Source organism: Camelus dromedarius, unplaced genomic scaffold (genome assembly GCF_036321535.1).
Source record: "Camelus dromedarius isolate mCamDro1 unplaced genomic scaffold, mCamDro1.pat HAP1_SCAFFOLD_183, whole genome shotgun sequence".
Classification (NCBI taxonomy): domain Eukaryota; kingdom Metazoa; phylum Chordata; class Mammalia; order Artiodactyla; family Camelidae; genus Camelus; species Camelus dromedarius.
This window is the reverse complement of record NW_026989846.1, coordinates 152,046-163,701: the sequence shown is the minus strand read 5'-3', so window position 1 is coordinate 163,701 and position 11,656 is coordinate 152,046.

The window sequence follows — 11,656 nt, the reverse complement described above, 5'->3', positions numbered from 1 at the left end:
ATTTTTCAAACCGTGATTCATGTAGCGCGTTCGAAAAACAGAATTTCACGGTAATGAAACTATGTTAATTAGAATTCTATTGGGTAGAATTAGCTAGAATAAAATTTTTCTGAGAAAATTGCTTGATTCTCGAATGTGATGTTTGGACAAGCTGCGAAATGAGAGAAAATATTTGTAGGTGTAAAGATGCCTTTATGTTGGAAGAAAGTTCGGTAATCCACATTTTCACAACATGTTAAAGAATCTTTTTTCTAATCCGTGATGCATGTACCATGTTCGGAACGTGGAATTTCACGGTGATTGAAAAAATGTAAACTACTTGTCGATATGGTAGAACTCACTTCAAGAGAATTTTTCTGTGAAAACTGCTTCATTTTTGAAACTGGCGCTTGGAAAACGCTGCAAAATCTGAGAAAATACTTCTAAGTATCAACATTCAATGTTTTGTGATGAAAGTTCGGTAATTGACATGCTAACAAATCTGTAGTGAATATTTGTCGAATCCGTTATTCATGTAGAATGTTCGGAACACGGAATGTCACAGTGAGGAAATTTATGTAAATTATCTTTCCATAGGGTAGAAATCGCTCCAAGAGTTTTTTCCTGAGATAACAGCCTGATTTTTGAAACTGGTGTTAGGAAAAAGCTGCGAACTCAGATTAAACAATTGTAGGTGTAAATATGCCTTTTATGGTGGATGAAAGTTCGGCAATCCGCATACTAACAACTCTGCAGAGAATATTTGTCGAATCCGAGATACATGAATAGTGTTCGGAACACAGAATATCACGGTGAGCGATTCTACGTAAAATACATGTCTCTTGGTTAGAACTCAATCCAAGAGATTTTTCTGCAAAATCTGCCTCATTTTCGAAACTGGCATTTGGAAATTCCTTCAAAATCAGAGAAAATGCTTCAAACTGACAATTTGCCTTGTATTGTGATGGAAGTTCATAAAGCCACATGCAAACAAACATGATGTGACTAATTGTAGAAAGCCTAAGCATGTAGCGTGATCGTATGACGGAAATATCCGGAGATGGAATCTATGTAAATTTCAAGTCTATTGGGTAGAACTCGCTCCAAAAATTTTTTCTGGAGAAAAGAGCATGATTTTCGAAACTGGCATTTGGAAAAGGCTGCAAATTCAGAGTTAATGTTTCTAGGTTTAAATATGCCTTGTATGGTGGATGAAAGTTCTGTAATACACATGTACATAACTCATTAAAAATGTTTGTCAAATCCGAGAAGTATGTAGCATTTTCGGGAATTGGAATGTCACTGTGAGGGAAACTATGTAAATTAAATTTCTATTGGGAAGTACTTGCTCCACGAGAATTTTTTGTGAATCTCCCTCATTTACAAAACTGGCATTAGGAAAATCTTTTGAAATATGGGAAAGTGCTTCAAAGTGTCAATATGGCATTTATGGTGGATGAATGTTAGGTAATTCATATGCTACCAATTCTGTAGTGAATATTTGTCGAATCCGTCATGCGTGTATGTATTTTGGAACACGGAATTTCACGCTGATGGGTTCTATGTAAATTGCATGTCTATTGGATAGAACTCGCTCCAAGAGGTTTTCTCTGTGAAAACTGCATGATTTTAGAAACTGAGATTAGGAGAAATATACTAAATTAGAATAAACTTTCTATGTGTAAATATACATTGTAAGGAAGATGAAAGTTCGATAATACAAATCTTCACAACTCATTAAAGTATGTTTGTCAAATCCGTGATGCATGTAACGTGTTCAGAACACGGAATGTCACGGTGAGTAAAACTAGGTAAATTACATATCTTTTGTGTATAACTCGCTCCAAGAATATTTCTCCACCAAATCTGCCTCATTTTCTAAACTGGCGTTAAAACTAACCTGTGAAATCTGAGAAAATTCTTCAAAGTGTCAGTAAGCCTTGTATGGTGGATGAAAGTGCTGTAATCCACATGCTAACAACTATGTAGTGAATATTTGTCGAATCCGAGATACATGTAGTGTGTTCAGAACACGGAATTTCACAGTGATCGAATCCATGTTTATTACATGTCTATAGGTTAGAACCTGCTCCAAGAGGTTTTTGCCGTGAAATCTGCCTCAGTTTCGATACTGGCATTTGGAAAGCTCTGTGAAATCAGAGAAAATGCTTCTAAACATCAATATGCCTTGTATTGTGATGAAAGTCCTGTCATCCTCATGCAAACAACTCTATAGTTTATTTTTGTCGAATATTTTCTGCATGTGTTGTGTTCGGTACACGTAATTTCACAGCGGGAGAATCTATGTAATTTACGTATCTATTGGGTAGAACACGCTCCAACATTTATTTCCTTTGAAAACTGCCTGATTTTTGAAACTGCTATGAGGGAAAAGCTGCGAACTCAGAGTTAATATTTCTATGTGTCAATATGCCTTGTATGGTGGATGAAAGATCTGTAATACACATGTACATAACTCATTAAAAATGTTTCTCAAATCCTTGATGTATGTAGCCTGTTCGGAACACGGTTTTTCTCGGTGAGGGAAGCTATGTATATTACATATCTATTGGTTAGAACCCTCTCCAGGAGAGTTTTACTGAAAAATCTGCCTCAGTTACGAAACTGGTGTTATGAAAACGCTGTGAAATCTGATTAAATATTTTAAGGTGACAATATGTCTTCAATGGTTTATTAAAGATCGGTAATTCACATGCTATCAACTCAGCAGTGAATATTTGTTGAATCCTTGGTGCATGAAATTTTTTTAGGAACACGGGATGTTACGGTGATGGTATCTGTGAAAATGAGATGTCTATTGGATGGAACAAGCAACAAGAGGATTTTTCTGGGAAAACTGCCTGATTTTCAAAACTGATGTTAGGAAAATTCTGCGAAATGTGAGTAAATGTTTCTAGGTGAAAACATGTCTTGTAAGGTGGATGAAAATTTGATAATCCACGTGCTCACACTCATTAAAGAATGATTGTCGAAACCTTGATGCATGTAACATTTTCAGGACATGGAATGTCACGGTGAGTGAACTACTTAAATTACATATCTTTTGGGTTGAACTGGCTCCAAGAACATTTTCTGTGAAATCAGCCTCATTTTCCAAACTGGCGTTAGGAAAAACATGAGAAATCTGAGAAAATGCTTCTAAGTGTGAATATGCCTTGAATGGGGAATTTAAGTCCGGTAATCCACGTAACCAACTATGAAGGGAATACTTTTTGAATCCGTGACTTATTTAGCGTGTTTGGAACACCGAAATTCACGGTAATGAAACTATGTAAATTAAAATTCTATTGGGTAGATCTAGCTTGAATAGAATTTTTCTGCGCAAATTGCATGACTTTCGAATTTGACATTTGGATAAAACTGCGAAATGAGAGTAAAAACTTGTAGGTGTAAATATGCAAGGAATGGTGGATGTAAGATTGGTAATCCAAATGCTAACATCTCTGTAGTGAATATTTGTCGAATCCGAGATACATGAAATGTGTTCGGAACACAAAATGTCATGATGAGCACATCTATGTAAATTACCTGTCTATTGGGTAGAACTCGCTCCAAGAGCATTTTTCTGCAAAATCTGCCTCATTTTCAAATCTGGCGTTAGGAAAAATCTTCGAAATATGAGAAAATGCTTCTAAGTGTCAATATGACTTGATTGGTGGATGAAAGTCCTGTAATCCACACGTTAACAAGAGTGTAGTAAATATTTTTCAAACCGTGATTCATGTAGCGCGTTCGAAAAACAGAATTTCACGGTAATGAAACTATGTTAATTAGAATTCTATTGGGTAGAATTAGCTAGAATAAAATTTTTCTGAGAAAATTGCTTGATTCTCGAATGTGATGTTTGGACAAGCTGCGAAATGAGAGAAAATATTTGTAGGTGTAAAGATGCCTTTATGTTGGAAGAAAGTTCGGTAATCCACATTTTCACAACATGTTAAAGAATCTTTTTTCTAATCCGTGATGCATGTACCATGTTCGGAACGTGGAATTTCACGGTGATTGAAAAAATGTAAACTACTTGTCGATATGGTAGAACTCACTTCAAGAGAATTTTTCTGTGAAAACTGCTTCATTTTTGAAACTGGCGCTTGGAAAACGCTGCAAAATCTGAGAAAATACTTCTAAGTATCAACATTCAATGTTTTGTGATGAAAGTTCGGTAATTGACATGCTAACAAATCTGTAGTGAATATTTGTCGAATCCGTTATTCATGTAGAATGTTCGGAACACGGAATGTCACAGTGAGGAAATTTATGTAAATTATCTTTCCATAGGGTAGAAATCGCTCCAAGAGTTTTTTCCTGAGATAACAGCCTGATTTTTGAAACTGGTGTTAGGAAAAAGCTGCGAACTCAGATTAAACAATTGTAGGTGTAAATATGCCTTTTATGGTGGATGAAAGTTCGGCAATCCGCATACTAACAACTCTGCAGAGAATATTTGTCGAATCCGAGATACATGAATAGTGTTCGGAACACAGAATATCACGGTGAGCGATTCTACGTAAAATACATGTCTCTTGGTTAGAACTCAATCCAAGAGATTTTTCTGCAAAATCTGCCTCATTTTCGAAACTGGCATTTGGAAATTCCTTCAAAATCAGAGAAAATGCTTCAAACTGACAATTTGCCTTGTATTGTGATGGAAGTTCATAAAGCCACATGCAAACAAACATGATGTGACTAATTGTAGAAAGCCTAAGCATGTAGCCTGATCGTATGACGGAAATATCCGGAGATGGAATCTATGTAAATTTCAAGTCTATTGGGTAGAACTCGCTCCAAAAATTTTTTCTGGAGAAAAGAGCATGATTTTCGAAACTGGCATTTGGAAAAGGCTGCAAATTCAGAGTTAATGTTTCTAGGTTTAAATATGCCTTGTATGGTGGATGAAAGTTCTGTAATACACATGTACATAACTCATTAAAAATGTTTGTCAAATCCGAGAAGTATGTAGCATTTTCGGGAATTGGAATGTCACTGTGAGGGAAACTATGTAAATTAAATTTCTATTGGGAAGTACTTGCTCCACGAGAATTTTTTGTGAATCTCCCTCATTTACAAAACTGGCATTAGGAAAATCTTTTGAAATATGGGAAAGTGCTTCAAAGTGTCAATATGGCATTTATGGTGGATGAATGTTAGGTAATTCATATGCTACCAATTCTGTAGTGAATATTTGTCGAATCCGTCATGCGTGTATGTATTTTGGAACACGGAATTTCACGCTGATGGGTTCTATGTAAATTGCATGTCTATTGGATAGAACTCGCTCCAAGAGGTTTTCTCTGTGAAAACTGCATGATTTTAGAAACTGAGATTAGGAGAAATATACTAAATTAGAATAAACTTTCTATGTGTAAATATACATTGTAAGGAAGATGAAAGTTCGATAATACAAATCTTCACAACTCATTAAAGTATGTTTGTCAAATCCGTGATGCATGTAACGTGTTCAGAACACGGAATGTCACGGTGAGTAAAACTAGGTAAATTACATATCTTTTGTGTATAACTCGCTCCAAGAATATTTCTCCACCAAATCTGCCTCATTTTCTAAACTGGCGTTAAAACTAACCTGTGAAATCTGAGAAAATTCTTCAAAGTGTCAGTAAGCCTTGTATGGTGGATGAAAGTGCTGTAATCCACATGCTAACAACTATGTAGTGAATATTTGTCGAATCCGAGATACATGTAGTGTGTTCAGAACACGGAATTTCACAGTGATCGAATCCATGTTTATTACATGTCTATAGGTTAGAACCTGCTCCAAGAGGTTTTTGCCGTGAAATCTGCCTCAGTTTCGATACTGGCATTTGGAAAGCTCTGTGAAATCAGAGAAAATGCTTCTAAACATCAATATGCCTTGTATTGTGATGAAAGTCCTGTCATCCTCATGCAAACAACTCTATAGTTTATTTTTGTCGAATATTTTCTGCATGTGTTGTGTTCGGTACACGTAATTTCACAGCGGGAGAATCTATGTAATTTACGTATCTATTGGGTAGAACACGCTCCAACATTTATTTCCTTTGAAAACTGCCTGATTTTTGAAACTGCTATGAGGGAAAAGCTGCGAACTCAGAGTTAATATTTCTATGTGTCAATATGCCTTGTATGGTGGATGAAAGATCTGTAATACACATGTACATAACTCATTAAAAATGTTTCTCAAATCCTTGATGTATGTAGCCTGTTCGGAACACGGTTTTTCTCGGTGAGGGAAGCTATGTATATTACATATCTATTGGTTAGAACCCTCTCCAGGAGAGTTTTACTGAAAAATCTGCCTCAGTTACGAAACTGGTGTTATGAAAACGCTGTGAAATCTGATTAAATATTTTAAGGTGACAATATGTCTTCAATGGTTTATTAAAGATCGGTAATTCACATGCTATCAACTCAGCAGTGAATATTTGTTGAATCCTTGGTGCATGAAATTTTTTTAGGAACACGGGATGTTACGGTGATGGTATCTGTGAAAATGAGATGTCTATTGGATGGAACAAGCAACAAGAGGATTTTTCTGGGAAAACTGCCTGATTTTCAAAACTGACGTTAGGAAAATTCTGCGAAATGTGAGTAAATGTTTCTAGGTGAAAACATGTCTTGTAAGGTGGATGAAAATTTGATAATCCACGTGCTCACACTCATTAAAGAATGATTGTCGAAACCTTGATGCATGTAACATTTTCAGGACATGGAATGTCACGGTGAGTGAACTACTTAAATTACATATCTTTTGGGTTGAACTGGCTCCAAGAACATTTTCTGTGAAATCAGCCTCATTTTCCAAACTGGCGTTAGGAAAAACATGAGAAATCTGAGAAAATGCTTCTAAGTGTGAATATGCCTTGAATGGGGAATTTAAGTCCGGTAATCCACGTAACCAACTATGAAGGGAATACTTTTTGAATCCGTGACTTATTTAGCGTGTTTGGAACACCGAAATTCACGGTAATGAAACTATGTAAATTAAAATTCTATTGGGTAGATCTAGCTTGAATAGAATTTTTCTGCGCAAATTGCATGACTTTCGAATTTGACATTTGGATAAAACTGCGAAATGAGAGTAAAAACTTGTAGGTGTAAATATGCAAGGAATGGTGGATGTAAGATTGGTAATCCAAATGCTAACATCTCTGTAGTGAATATTTGTCGAATCCGAGATACATGAAATGTGTTCGGAACACAAAATGTCATGATGAGCACATCTATGTAAATTACCTGTCTATTGGGTAGAACTCGCTCCAAGAGCATTTTTCTGCAAAATCTGCCTCATTTTCAAATCTGGCGTTAGGAAAAATCTTCGAAATATGAGAAAATGCTTCTAAGTGTCAATATGACTTGATTGGTGGATGAAAGTCCTGTAATCCACACGTTAACAAGAGTGTAGTAAATATTTTTCAAACCGTGATTCATGTAGCGCGTTCGAAAAACAGAATTTCACGGTAATGAAACTATGTTAATTAGAATTCTATTGGGTAGAATTAGCTAGAATAAAATTTTTCTGAGAAAATTGCTTGATTCTCGAATGTGATGTTTGGACAAGCTGCGAAATGAGAGAAAATATTTGTAGGTGTAAAGATGCCTTTATGTTGGAAGAAAGTTCGGTAATCCACATTTTCACAACATGTTAAAGAATCTTTTTTCTAATCCGTGATGCATGTACCATGTTCGGAACGTGGAATTTCACGGTGATTGAAAAAATGTAAACTACTTGTCGATATGGTAGAACTCACTTCAAGAGAATTTTTCTGTGAAAACTGCTTCATTTTTGAAACTGGCGCTTGGAAAACGCTGCAAAATCTGAGAAAATACTTCTAAGTATCAACATTCAATGTTTTGTGATGAAAGTTCGGTAATTGACATGCTAACAAATCTGTAGTGAATATTTGTCGAATCCGTTATTCATGTAGAATGTTCGGAACACGGAATGTCACAGTGAGGAAATTTATGTAAATTATCTTTCCATAGGGTAGAAATCGCTCCAAGAGTTTTTTCCTGAGATAACAGCCTGATTTTTGAAACTGGTGTTAGGAAAAAGCTGCGAACTCAGATTAAACAATTGTAGGTGTAAATATGCCTTTTATGGTGGATGAAAGTTCGGCAATCCGCATACTAACAACTCTGCAGAGAATATTTGTCGAATCCGAGATACATGAATAGTGTTCGGAACACAGAATATCACGGTGAGCGATTCTACGTAAAATACATGTCTCTTGGTTAGAACTCAATCCAAGAGATTTTTCTGCAAAATCTGCCTCATTTTCGAAACTGGCATTTGGAAATTCCTTCAAAATCAGAGAAAATGCTTCAAACTGACAATTTGCCTTGTATTGTGATGGAAGTTCATAAAGCCACATGCAAACAAACATGATGTGACTAATTGTAGAAAGCCTAAGCATGTAGCCTGATCGTATGACGGAAATATCCGGAGATGGAATCTATGTAAATTTCAAGTCTATTGGGTAGAACTCGCTCCAAAAATTTTTTCTGGAGAAAAGAGCATGATTTTCGAAACTGGCATTTGGAAAAGGCTGCAAATTCAGAGTTAATGTTTCTAGGTTTAAATATGCCTTGTATGGTGGATGAAAGTTCTGTAATACACATGTACATAACTCATTAAAAATGTTTGTCAAATCCGAGAAGTATGTAGCATTTTCGGGAATTGGAATGTCACTGTGAGGGAAACTATGTAAATTAAATTTCTATTGGGAAGTACTTGCTCCACGAGAATTTTTTGTGAATCTCCCTCATTTACAAAACTGGCATTAGGAAAATCTTTTGAAATATGGGAAAGTGCTTCAAAGTGTCAATATGGCATTTATGGTGGATGAATGTTAGGTAATTCATATGCTACCAATTCTGTAGTGAATATTTGTCGAATCCGTCATGCGTGTATGTATTTTGGAACACGGAATTTCACGCTGATGGGTTCTATGTAAATTGCATGTCTATTGGATAGAACTCGCTCCAAGAGGTTTTCTCTGTGAAAACTGCATGATTTTAGAAACTGAGATTAGGAGAAATATACTAAATTAGAATAAACTTTCTATGTGTAAATATACATTGTAAGGAAGATGAAAGTTCGATAATACAAATCTTCACAACTCATTAAAGTATGTTTGTCAAATCCGTGATGCATGTAACGTGTTCAGAACACGGAATGTCACGGTGAGTAAAACTAGGTAAATTACATATCTTTTGTGTATAACTCGCTCCAAGAATATTTCTCCACCAAATCTGCCTCATTTTCTAAACTGGCGTTAAAACTAACCTGTGAAATCTGAGAAAATTCTTCAAAGTGTCAGTAAGCCTTGTATGGTGGATGAAAGTGCTGTAATCCACATGCTAACAACTATGTAGTGAATATTTGTCGAATCCGAGATACATGTAGTGTGTTCAGAACACGGAATTTCACAGTGATCGAATCCATGTTTATTACATGTCTATAGGTTAGAACCTGCTCCAAGAGGTTTTTGCCGTGAAATCTGCCTCAGTTTCGATACTGGCATTTGGAAAGCTCTGTGAAATCAGAGAAAATGCTTCTAAACATCAATATGCCTTGTATTGTGATGAAAGTCCTGTCATCCTCATGCAAACAACTCTATAGTTTATTTTTGTCGAATATTTTCTGCATGTGTTGTGTTCGGTACACGTAATTTCACAGCGGGAGAATCTATGTAATTTACGTATCTATTGGGTAGAACACGCTCCAACATTTATTTCCTTTGAAAACTGCCTGATTTTTGAAACTGCTATGAGGGAAAAGCTGCGAACTCAGAGTTAATATTTCTATGTGTCAATATGCCTTGTATGGTGGATGAAAGATCTGTAATACACATGTACATAACTCATTAAAAATGTTTCTCAAATCCTTGATGTATGTAGCCTGTTCGGAACACGGTTTTTCTCGGTGAGGGAAGCTATGTATATTACATATCTATTGGTTAGAACCCTCTCCAGGAGAGTTTTACTGAAAAATCTGCCTCAGTTACGAAACTGGTGTTATGAAAACGCTGTGAAATCTGATTAAATATTTTAAGGTGACAATATGTCTTCAATGGTTTATTAAAGATCGGTAATTCACATGCTATCAACTCAGCAGTGAATATTTGTTGAATCCTTGGTGCATGAAATTTTTTTAGGAACACGGGATGTTACGGTGATGGTATCTGTGAAAATGAGATGTCTATTGGATGGAACAAGCAACAAGAGGATTTTTCTGGGAAAACTGCCTGATTTTCAAAACTGACGTTAGGAAAATTCTGCGAAATGTGAGTAAATGTTTCTAGGTGAAAACATGTCTTGTAAGGTGGATGAAAATTTGATAATCCACGTGCTCACACTCATTAAAGAATGATTGTCGAAACCTTGATGCATGTAACATTTTCAGGACATGGAATGTCACGGTGAGTGAACTACTTAAATTACATATCTTTTGGGTTGAACTGGCTCCAAGAACATTTTCTGTGAAATCAGCCTCATTTTCCAAACTGGCGTTAGGAAAAACATGAGAAATCTGAGAAAATGCTTCTAAGTGTGAATATGCCTTGAATGGGGAATTTAAGTCCGGTAATCCACGTAACCAACTATGAAGGGAATACTTTTTGAATCCGTGACTTATTTAGCGTGTTTGGAACACCGAAATTCACGGTAATGAAACTATGTAAATTAAAATTCTATTGGGTAGATCTAGCTTGAATAGAATTTTTCTGCGCAAATTGCATGACTTTCGAATTTGACATTTGGATAAAACTGCGAAATGAGAGTAAAAACTTGTAGGTGTAAATATGCAAGGAATGGTGGATGTAAGATTGGTAATCCAAATGCTAACATCTCTGTAGTGAATATTTGTCGAATCCGAGATACATGAAATGTGTTCGGAACACAAAATGTCATGATGAGCACATCTATGTAAATTACCTGTCTATTGGGTAGAACTCGCTCCAAGAGCATTTTTCTGCAAAATCTGCCTCATTTTCAAATCTGGCGTTAGGAAAAATCTTCGAAATATGAGAAAATGCTTCTAAGTGTCAATATGACTTGATTGGTGGATGAAAGTCCTGTAATCCACACGTTAACAAGAGTGTAGTAAATATTTTTCAAACCGTGATTCATGTAGCGCGTTCGAAAAACAGAATTTCACGGTAATGAAACTATGTTAATTAGAATTCTATTGGGTAGAATTAGCTAGAATAAAATTTTTCTGAGAAAATTGCTTGATTCTCGAATGTGATGTTTGGACAAGCTGCGAAATGAGAGAAAATATTTGTAGGTGTAAAGATGCCTTTATGTTGGAAGAAAGTTCGGTAATCCACATTTTCACAACATGTTAAAGAATCTTTTTTCTAATCCGTGATGCATGTACCATGTTCGGAACGTGGAATTTCACGGTGATTGAAAAAATGTAAACTACTTGTCGATATGGTAGAACTCACTTCAAGAGAATTTTTCTGTGAAAACTGCTTCATTTTTGAAACTGGCGCTTGGAAAACGCTGCAAAATCTGAGAAAATACTTCTAAGTATCAACATTCAATGTTTTGTGATGAAAGTTCGGTAATTGACATGCTAACAAATCTGTAGTGAATATTTGTCGAATCCGTTATTCATGTAGAATGTTCGGAACACGGAATGTCACAGTGAGGA